Below are 9,421 nucleotides of genomic sequence, written 5' to 3'. Positions count from 1 at the left end.
TCTGCTCTCTCATGGACAGACTTTCACTGTGGACTTTCACATGTGAAAGATGAGACGTGTTCCACATGGACCCAAGACAGGAAAGAGAACCAAAGATGAGAAATAGAGGCAGCTAGATTTTGTCTCAGTATAAAAGAAAACGTTCAGTCTCATCATCCAGAGCTGGAATGGGTTTCTTCAGGTGTGTGTTTGGAGGGGACAGGTCAATTATGCACTAATACATGACCTCATTTTCTTCCAGGTCATGAGTCTGGGGAGTGCTGAAAACCAGAGTTTGAGGTAAGCACAAGATGATTTACTCTTTACTCTGAAGAGCTCCTTCTCTTTCCTTCCCTCCCTCCAACTCCCCTCCCCCCTCCCTCCTTTCTTGCTTGCTGTGGTGAATATTGATACTTTATTTTGGCATAAAGAGAGGAATCTGGAAAATGCCTTATATTTGAAATTTTCTTGATTCTCCCTCCCATGATGGAAACCCTTCCTTCATCTGTTCAGATCCAAAATACTTGAAAACTGCAGCAGCAATACAAATGCACGACCAAAGGTCAGCCAGGCAAAAAAGTGGTGTCACTTGGACAGACACCAGGGTGCTAGATGGGAGCCTCTGTTTCTGCTTTTCCTTTTTTGTCCCCAATTCTCTCAGAGAGGGTGTCAGAAGTAGCTGGTGGATCTAGTGTCGTGAAGGCTCTTCAGTAGCTTGGCTGGAGGCATCTGGCACCGGCAGGGATCTGGCTGTTCTCATCTTTCTCTGGCGTGGTTTGGGGCCAAACATCTGCATTTGCTTTCCAGCCCTTAGAGTCTGGGCAAAGGAAGGAAAGGGCGAGTCTCCTTTCAGACTCCTGAGGCCAAAGGAGGACTGCCCTGGGGCAGAGGGTGACAGAGGGGTCAGCAGGAAGTCTGTGTGGACACTGCGCTTCTGCTAGAAAGACCAAGGGAGAGGGTGCCCTGGCCCCGAGTGCAGTCAGTGAGCAGGTGTAGGAATCAAAGGAATAAACTGCTGACTCTCCTGGGGAGTGCAGGCTTCTCACCTGTCCTGTCATCCCTTGCTCTGCTCCATCTCCCTCCCAAGTTCCCAGCTGCATTCTCCCAAGCCTTCGCTTCTCTGAGTTACCTGAGAACATCTCTGGGATTGTCTTAGAGACCAAGGGGGAGGGCTCCTTTTCCTGAGGCTCAGTCAGAGATGGACCTACTCTGGGAGCCCTCCATCCTCTCATGTCTCACATGACCTCACCTGTGCATCGTGGAAACGATAGCTCCTATCTCATCTCTGCTGAGGGCCCCTGAGCAGTAAGATGTGTTCATGCCCAGAGATTTTGATGCTAATTCCTTCTGGGTTCCTGGTACCCCAGTCTCCTAGGGCCTATGCTGCTATTCCAACCACTCCTCCCAGTTTTCTAAGGTCCTGACATCTAAATAGGGAAGCTGCTTCTATGCCTCAGTTCCTCTGACCCTCTGGAAAGTGACAATACAACAAGAACCTGCCTATCAATCTATTTAATATTATCACCAGCGTGTGTTATATGATCACTTGTATAATGCCAGTAAGAACAAAATCCTTCATTTCTTGAATACTTAGTGCCTTTTGTATGCAGGTCAAATCTGTATGCAGGTCAGGAAGCAACAGTTAGAACTGGACATGGAACAACTGACTGGTTCCAAATCAGGAAAGGAGTACATCAAGGCTGTATATTGTCACCCTGCTTATTTAACTTATATGCAGAGTGTATCATGAGAGATGCTGGACTGGATGAAGCACAAGCTGAAATCAAGATTGCCAGGAGAAATATCAATAACTTCAGACCAGCACATGATACCACAGTTATGGTAGAAAGTGAAGAACTAAAGAGCCTCTTGACGAAAGTGAAAGAGGAGAGTGAAAAAGTTGGCTTAAAACTCAACATTCAGAAAACTAAGATCATGGCATCCAGTCCCATTACTTCATAGCAAATAGATGAGGAAACAGTGAGAGACTTTATTTTTGCGGGCTTCAAAATCACTGCAGATAGTGACTGCAGCCATGAAGTTAAAAGATGCTTGCTCCTTGAAAGAAAAGTTATGACCAACCTAGACAGCATATTAAAAAGCAGAGACATTACTTTGCCAACAAAGGTCCATCTAGTCAAAGCTTTGGTTTTCCTAGTAGTCATGTATGGATGTGAGAGTCGGACTATAAAGAAAGCTGAGCACCGAAGAATCAATGCTTTTGAACTGTGGTATTGGAGAAAACTCTTTAGAGTCCCTTGGACAGCAAGGAGATCCAACCAGTCCATCCTGAACGACATCAGTCCTGAATATTCATTGGAAGGAGTGACACTGAAACTGAAATTCCAATACTTTGGCCACCTGATGCAAAGAACTGACTCATTTGAAAAGACCCTGAGGCTGGGAAAGATTTAAGGCTGAAGGAGAAGGGGATGACAGAGGATGAGATGGTTGGATGGCATCACTGACTCAGTGGACATAAGTTTGAGTAAACTCTGGGAGTTGGTGATGGACAGGGAGGCCTGGCATGCTACAGTCCATGGGGTTGCAAAGATTCAGACACAGCTGAGCAACTGAACTGAACTGAACTGAACTATGTGAGTGAGGTCCTTGACTTCTCTCAACAACATTATGACCTAAGTACTACTATTATGCCCATTTTACAGATGAGGAAACCAAGCTCAGAGAAATTAAGTGGCTCGGCCAAGAACACGTAGCTAGTTTAGTATTGAAAATGGAGTTAAAAAAAAAAAAGTTTGCAGCTTTATATTTCTGATTTTGATCATAATATATTTTTGCTTGTTCTAGATTTTAAAATAAATGAAACCATTAAGTATGTAGAAAAACGAATAAACATTGTTGCATACCTGAGAAAAACAACAAAAATATTAAAAGTAAATTCAAGGCCTCGTCTGCCTGACACCAGTGTCCATATTCTTAGCCATCATACCAAGTGCTCCTGGTTATTCCTACTAATATCCCTGAGAGGAGTTTTAAAGAGAGTTAAAACATTAAATGGAGAGAGGAAGATAGAAGTTGGTCTCTGTGTTAATTAGGGAAGTGCTAGCTATAGTAGTTGTTAAACTGCCAATTTCAGAGGCTTAACACAGTAAAAATGTATTTGCTACTTACGTAACAATCTGATGAAGATTGTTTCTGGTGGCTTTCACCCATGTGGTGATTCAGGGACCCAAGCATGTCTCTCTCTCTCTTTTTTTTCCCTTTTGAACTTTTTATTTTGTATTGGGGTATAAAAAGCAGAGAAAAGCAGAGACATTACTTTGCCAACAAAGGTTCGTCTAGTCAAGGCTATGGGTTTTCCTGTGGTCATGTATGGATGTGAGAGTTGGACTGTGAAGAAGGCTGAGCGCTGAAGAATTGATGCTTTTGAACTGTGGTGTTGGAGAAGACTCTTGAGAGTCCCTTGGACTGCAAGGAGATCCAACCAGTCCATTCTGAAGGAGATCAGCCCTGGGATTTCTTTGGAAGGAATGATGCTAAAGCTGAAACTCCAGTACTTTGGCCACCTCATGCAAAGAGTTGACTCATTGGAAAAGACTCTGATGCTGGGAGGGGTTGGGGTCAGGAGGAGAGGGGGAAGACAGAGGATGAGATGGCTGGATGGCATCACCGACTCGATGGACGTGAGTCTGAGTGAACTCCGGGAATTGGTGATGGACAGGGAGGCCTGGCGTGCTGCGATTCATGGGGTCGCAAAGAGTCGGACATGACTGAGCGACTGATCTGAATCTGAATCTGAATCTGAGTAGCCGATTAACAATGTTGTGGTAGTTTCAGGTGAGCAGTGAAAGGACTCAGCCATACATGTATATGTATCCATTTTCCTCCAGACCCCCTCCTCCTATCCAGACTGCAACATAACACTGAGCAGAGTTCCATATGCTACACAATAGGTCCTTCTTGGTTATCCATTTTAAATATAGCAGTGTATACATGACCATCCCAAACTCCCTAACTATCCCTTCCCCCAAAAACCCATAAGTTCATTTTATGTGTCTGGGAGTCTCTTTCTGTTTTGTAAGTAAGTTCATTTGTATCATTTCTTTTTAGATTCCACATATGTGATACTTCTTCTCTGTCTGAGCCTTACTTCACTCAGTATGACAGGCTCTGAGTGACCCAGGCATGTCTTATCGCATGGCTTTGCCATCCCTTAAAGGCTTAAGCACCTCTGTATCCAGGACGAAGGGGAGAGGAGAAGAAATAACATAGCCTATTCTTAACTGTTTTGGCCAGAAATGACACATGTTACTTCTGCTCACTTTCTTTTGGCCAACACTAGTCACATGTCTGTGAAGGGGCCTTAGGAAATATGTTGGGTACCTGGGCAGACATGTTTCAGCATCAATGCTGCAGCATGGAACAGGGAGCACAAAATATTCAGCAAAGAGTTATTTCTGCCCTGATCTTAATGACCATAAATTCCTTCTATCCCATAGGTTCTATGGTTACATGATGTTATTTGTCTGAAATACATGAGAATTTGATGAGGGTAAAGGTCCTTTCAATAGGGCAGTATTCATGTGAGAAATGGCCAAGACAGAAAATGTCTGTAGTAAATGTTCTCTATGGCCTGAGGTTTTCAGCATCTGAAAAATGAGTGTCTGGATCTTTTACGTGTGGTTCACTGTAGGATTCCGTTGCCAGCATGAACTCCAGAGGCAGCAGCCTCACTTAGGCTCCATGACTCACTGCAGAGAGAGGTAGCCAGAGATGTGGTTTTAACATACTGTTTAGAAATAAGCATCTGAGAAGTGTGGAAACATGCCGTCCTGATTTGCTCAGCTCTATCGTTAAGCGCTGGCATTAGCACCATCTGCCAAAATGTGGAAGTTGCTTAAAAATGAGTCACCTGGCACCAGAAATCATTTCTGCACACAACCTCCCCCACCATCTCCTGGTATCAACAACAAGTCTCTGCTGCTTGTAAGTTCTAAGAAGCCTGAGAGAATGGGAGTCCCCCACCCACCATCCCCACCAGGTGACACTTGGTTATTAATCCTCCAGGGCAAAGGCATCAATTTCCTTGAAACTTACCGGCACACTTACTTTTCAAGGATGCTGAATCATGTTGCACGGACAAAGGCAGTATTATTTCTAAGTTCATATGAGTGCTAGCTGAATTAGACTCCTTTTCATCTCTTTCCCATCTCAAACCCAGTGTTTCTTCGATAGGTGGCAGCTTAAACAATGAGAAACATAATACAATTTGTCTCATACATCCAGAAAGATGCCAAATCCTCCACAGTCCATTTTTGGGTTGTTTCTTTTCTAGGTGAGTCAATGTCCCTTGGATATCCTGTAATTTAAATAATGAAATATGAGATTAACTCCTATAGCTCAGATGGTAAAGAATCTGCCTGCAATGCAGGAGACCCAGGTTCGATCCCTGGGTCAGGAAGAGTCCCTGGAGAAGGGAAGGCCACCCATTCCAGTAGTCTCCTTGCCTGGAGAATCCCATGGACAGAGGAGCCTGGGGGACTCCAGTCTCTGGGCCTGGGGACCCCCAGACTTCATGGGGTCCCAAAGAGTTGGACACAACTGAGTGACTAACACTTTCACTATTAATACATCTTATGTAAAAGTCTAGAGCAAAGAAAGAGGGGGAAAACTGGTTGGTAGATAATCCCATATATTCATGTCAAAAAAGGAAGAACACTCATGACTATTAATTACAGTCCTGGCTTCTGTGGCCAGTCTGTGATCTTAGCTGATATTTATAACCGCCACATTCCTTCACCCACCACACATTCCCTTTGCCCTTAGCAAGCATTGGCCAAGGCTCTGTGTCACCTTCATTTGTAACCCTCTGACTGTGTAACCCCAAAAGCCATGATTTTCTTCGGGGCCTAGAACACCGGAAGCCTATGGTAGAATCAGGCTGCTGACTGGGTGGTGCTTGCATGCCTGCTTGGCAGAGGGATGCTGTTCTGAGCTACTGGTGTGCCTCCTACAGGTGCCTCCCAGCAGAGCACCTTAGGATTTGGAGGCAAAGCTGCACCATTCAGTTTTGGAGGCAAAGCTGCTCATTCAGTTGCTTTTAAAGAGACTTGGGGCCACCAGGTTACCAGGTGACCTTAGGTGACCATAACAATGGGCATTGTGCTGACATGCTCTTCATCAGCTGGGAAATATCAGAATATATACTCATATATAACAACCAATTTTATCACAAGGATTTCTGTAAAAGTTATCAGGGGACCCGAGCTATGATCCTAACTGGTGTTGCTAGCTAATTGTGTGACTCGAATGTCCACTTCCTCATCTTTGAAGAAAGGGCCTACACTCACTGATAAAGGACCAAGCTTACCTGGTTTAGAGTGGGGTTCTATCTGCTGGGTCTGTAGAGCAGTGGATCTGCTCCATAGGGGATAATACATAGGGGATCAATAGAATACAAAAGGATTCTATGGTTAAATCAGGTTGCTAAGCCTAGTCATGTCCATTGCTGTCTTATATGACTTTTTATCACCTTTAATTTTGTAATGTGTATGTGATAGGCAGGTGCAGAGGGACATTGTGAGAAGGGCATACGTACCATTTCCCAAATGTATCATGAATATATATATTTTTTACATGTAATATAAATATGAAAACTGGTTTAAAAAATACTTTTTATTGCAGGCACCTGAATCAAGATTGCCGGGAGAAATATCAATAACCTCAGATATGCAGATGACACCACCCTTATGGCAGAAAGTGAAGAGGAACTCAAAAGCCTCTTGATGAAAGTGAAAGTGGAGAGTGAAAAAGTTGGCTTAAAGCTCAACATTCAGAAAACGAAGATCATGGCATCTGGTCCCACCACTTCATGGGAAATAGATGGGGAAACAGTGGAAACAGTGTCCGACTTTATTTTTCTGGGCTCCAAAATCACTACAGATGGTGACTGCAGCCATGAAATTAAAAGATGCTTACTCCTTGGAAGGAAAGTTATGACCAACCTAGATAGCATATTTAAAAGCAGAGACATTACTTTGCCAACAAAGGTTTGTCTAGTCAAGGCTATGGTTTTTCCTGTGGTCATGTATGAATGTGAGAGTTGGACTGTGAAGAAGGCTGAGCGCCGAAGAATTGATGCTTTTGAACTGTGGTGTTGGAGAAGACTCTTGAGAGTCCCTTGGACTGCAAGGAGATCCAACCAGCCCATTCTGAAGGAGATCAGCCCTGGGATTTCTTTGGAAGGAATGATGCTAAAGCTGAAACTCCAGTACTTTGGCCACCTCATGCAAAGAGTTGACTTATTGGAAAAGACTCTGATGCTGGGAGGGATTGAGGGCAGGAGGAGAAGGGGACAACAGAGGATGAGATGGCTGGATGGCATCACTGACTCGATGGACGTGAGTCTGAGTGAACTCCGGGAGTTGGTGATGGACAGGGAGGCCTGGCGTGCTGCGATTCATGGAGTCGAGAAGAGTTGGACACGACTGAGCGACTGATCTGATCTGATCTGATCTGATTAATATCACCAGGAACCAGGTTTCCATGGAATACAGAATAGGAAATTCTGTTAAGTATTCTATAAAAATGATACACAGCTGTTAAACTTGGTTAGTCCAAAGTCTGAATTTATATGTGAGAATTTTTATAGAAAATAGATTTAGGTTAAAAGAAGCCAAAGATGAAATTGCATGTGCATATTGATGATAGGGGAATTACATCTAAGTACTTTGCAGAGGAGAGGAAATGAGTGAGGTCGTATTTGAGAAGCACAGGACTGTTTTTCCATTGAGTGATGTCAATGATAGTCTAACAGATTAAGTTATCAAGTGTTAGGCTTGGATGGGTGTTTTTTAAACAACGCTCCAGGTGGCCAAGGGTAAAGTCAGGGTTAAGGGGAGAATGAGCCAATGAAATCCACACTCTGCTTTAACTAAAACACTCTGCTTCTATCTGAAAGTAGAGACACAGGCCCTGAAGTCAGGAGCCCTGCCTTTGAATATCACATGCCACAACCGCTGGCAACATGACCTCGGCCATCTCTCTGACCCTTGGTGTTTCCCTTTTTCAATTGGAAGATAAGGGGAAAAAAACAAACCTCACTTTTAAGGTTTTAGACAGGATGCAATGAGATAATTCTGGCAAAGTGCAAAGCACGGTAATAGGCCCTATGAACTATTATTAAAATTCTTTCACAGAATGGTTTTTCACATAGGTGTGTGAAGAAGGGGCCTCCTAAGTAAAAGGGCTTAAAAACACAAGACTAGATGATTTTTAAGGTTTTTTTCATGGTTAAGAGTCTGTGGTCCAACAGTATAACAGATACGTCCTGTGACAGAAAATTTCCCTATTTCTTCTCCTCAGTTGTCACTTCTGGTCAAAAAGAGGAAAAAAAGCAAGCAAAAAAAAAAAAAAAAGACATTTGTTGTATAGTTCCTCAATGCTTGTTTTTTTGCTAATTTCATTTAGTTTATTTAGAAGAAAATATGAGAACTGGCAGAAGAGTCTGAAGGACTGCAGTTGGTCTTCAAACCAAGGCTCACTTAGCTCTTGATTCACTGAGGGAGAGAACAGGTTCACCAGCTTGTGCTTTCAACGTAAAAATTGTCCACTTGAAAAATAAAATTGAGTATAAAGCATCTACATGTTAGAAAATATCTAAAAATGGACATGGTTTCTTTATAGAAATGCACTCCCTCTTTGCCAGTTGTACTCACAAAGTGAATTAAAATTTTCATGGTGAACAGATTGTTTAAAGCTTAACAGATAGTGAATTCAGGATGTTCACTGGGTGGGTAATTCTCCATTTGCCCCAGATCTTTTCTCCACATTTCTAGACTCTGCTCTGAACCCTGGAAAGCTGATCCCTGTGAACCGTGTTTGTCACCCAAGTCCTCTTGCCCCCTGACTTCTAGTTGGCCAGAAGGAGGCACCAGCTGGAGGTTCAAGCATGGAAGAGGGAGAAAGGTCTGGATATTTATTCCTCCTGCTTTTTCACGACTTGGCCTGATTAGGGCTGCGTCTGTATCACTTTGTGACTTCAACCTCCCTCAAACAGCCCCTCTGCATGGTGCTAACTCTGAACCAAGCTCTGGTAACATCATTTTTCTTTTTTTGACTGTGTTGGGTCTTCGTTGCTACATGCGGGCTTTCTCTAGTTGCAGTGAGTAGGTGCTAATCTAGTTACCGTGCGAGGTCTTCTCTTCGCAATGGCTTCTCTTGCTGCAGAGCACAGGCTCTAGTGTGTGCTTGGGCTTCAACTGATGTGGTGAACAGGTTTAGTTGCCCTGTGGCATATGGGATCTTCCAGACCAGGGACTGAACCCATGTCCCCTGCATTGGCAGGCAGATTCTTAACCAGTGGGCCACCAGGGAAGTCCTGGAAACACCTTCCAGCCTGCAGGTGGTAATGGCTTCTCAAGTTGCTAGTCCCTGGGTACCTTGGCATCCCAGTTACTTCCTTGAACCCTGGCCACCTCCA

At 43.8% G+C, this 9,421-nt stretch overlaps 1 long non-coding RNA gene across 1 annotated transcript; it reads left to right on the top strand.

Moving 5' to 3' along the window:
* The first annotated feature begins 239 nt into the window (after positions 1-239).
* Positions 240-7,546, top strand: LOC147348201 (uncharacterized). Its single transcript, XR_015151219.1, has 2 exons — positions 240-279; positions 6,625-7,546. It is a non-coding gene; the product is annotated as an uncharacterized LOC147348201 (long non-coding RNA).
* Positions 7,547-9,421: the final 1,875 nt, after the last annotated feature.

The sequence above is a fragment of the Bos grunniens genome, chromosome 22 (genome assembly GCF_055505025.1).
Source record: "Bos grunniens cultivar Pamir isolate PY7600 chromosome 22, Bosgru_T2T1.0, whole genome shotgun sequence".
In the NCBI taxonomy this organism is placed as follows: domain Eukaryota; kingdom Metazoa; phylum Chordata; class Mammalia; order Artiodactyla; family Bovidae; genus Bos; species Bos grunniens.
Note: the sequence above shows the minus strand (reverse complement) of the source record. Positions and strands in the feature narration are given on the sequence as shown.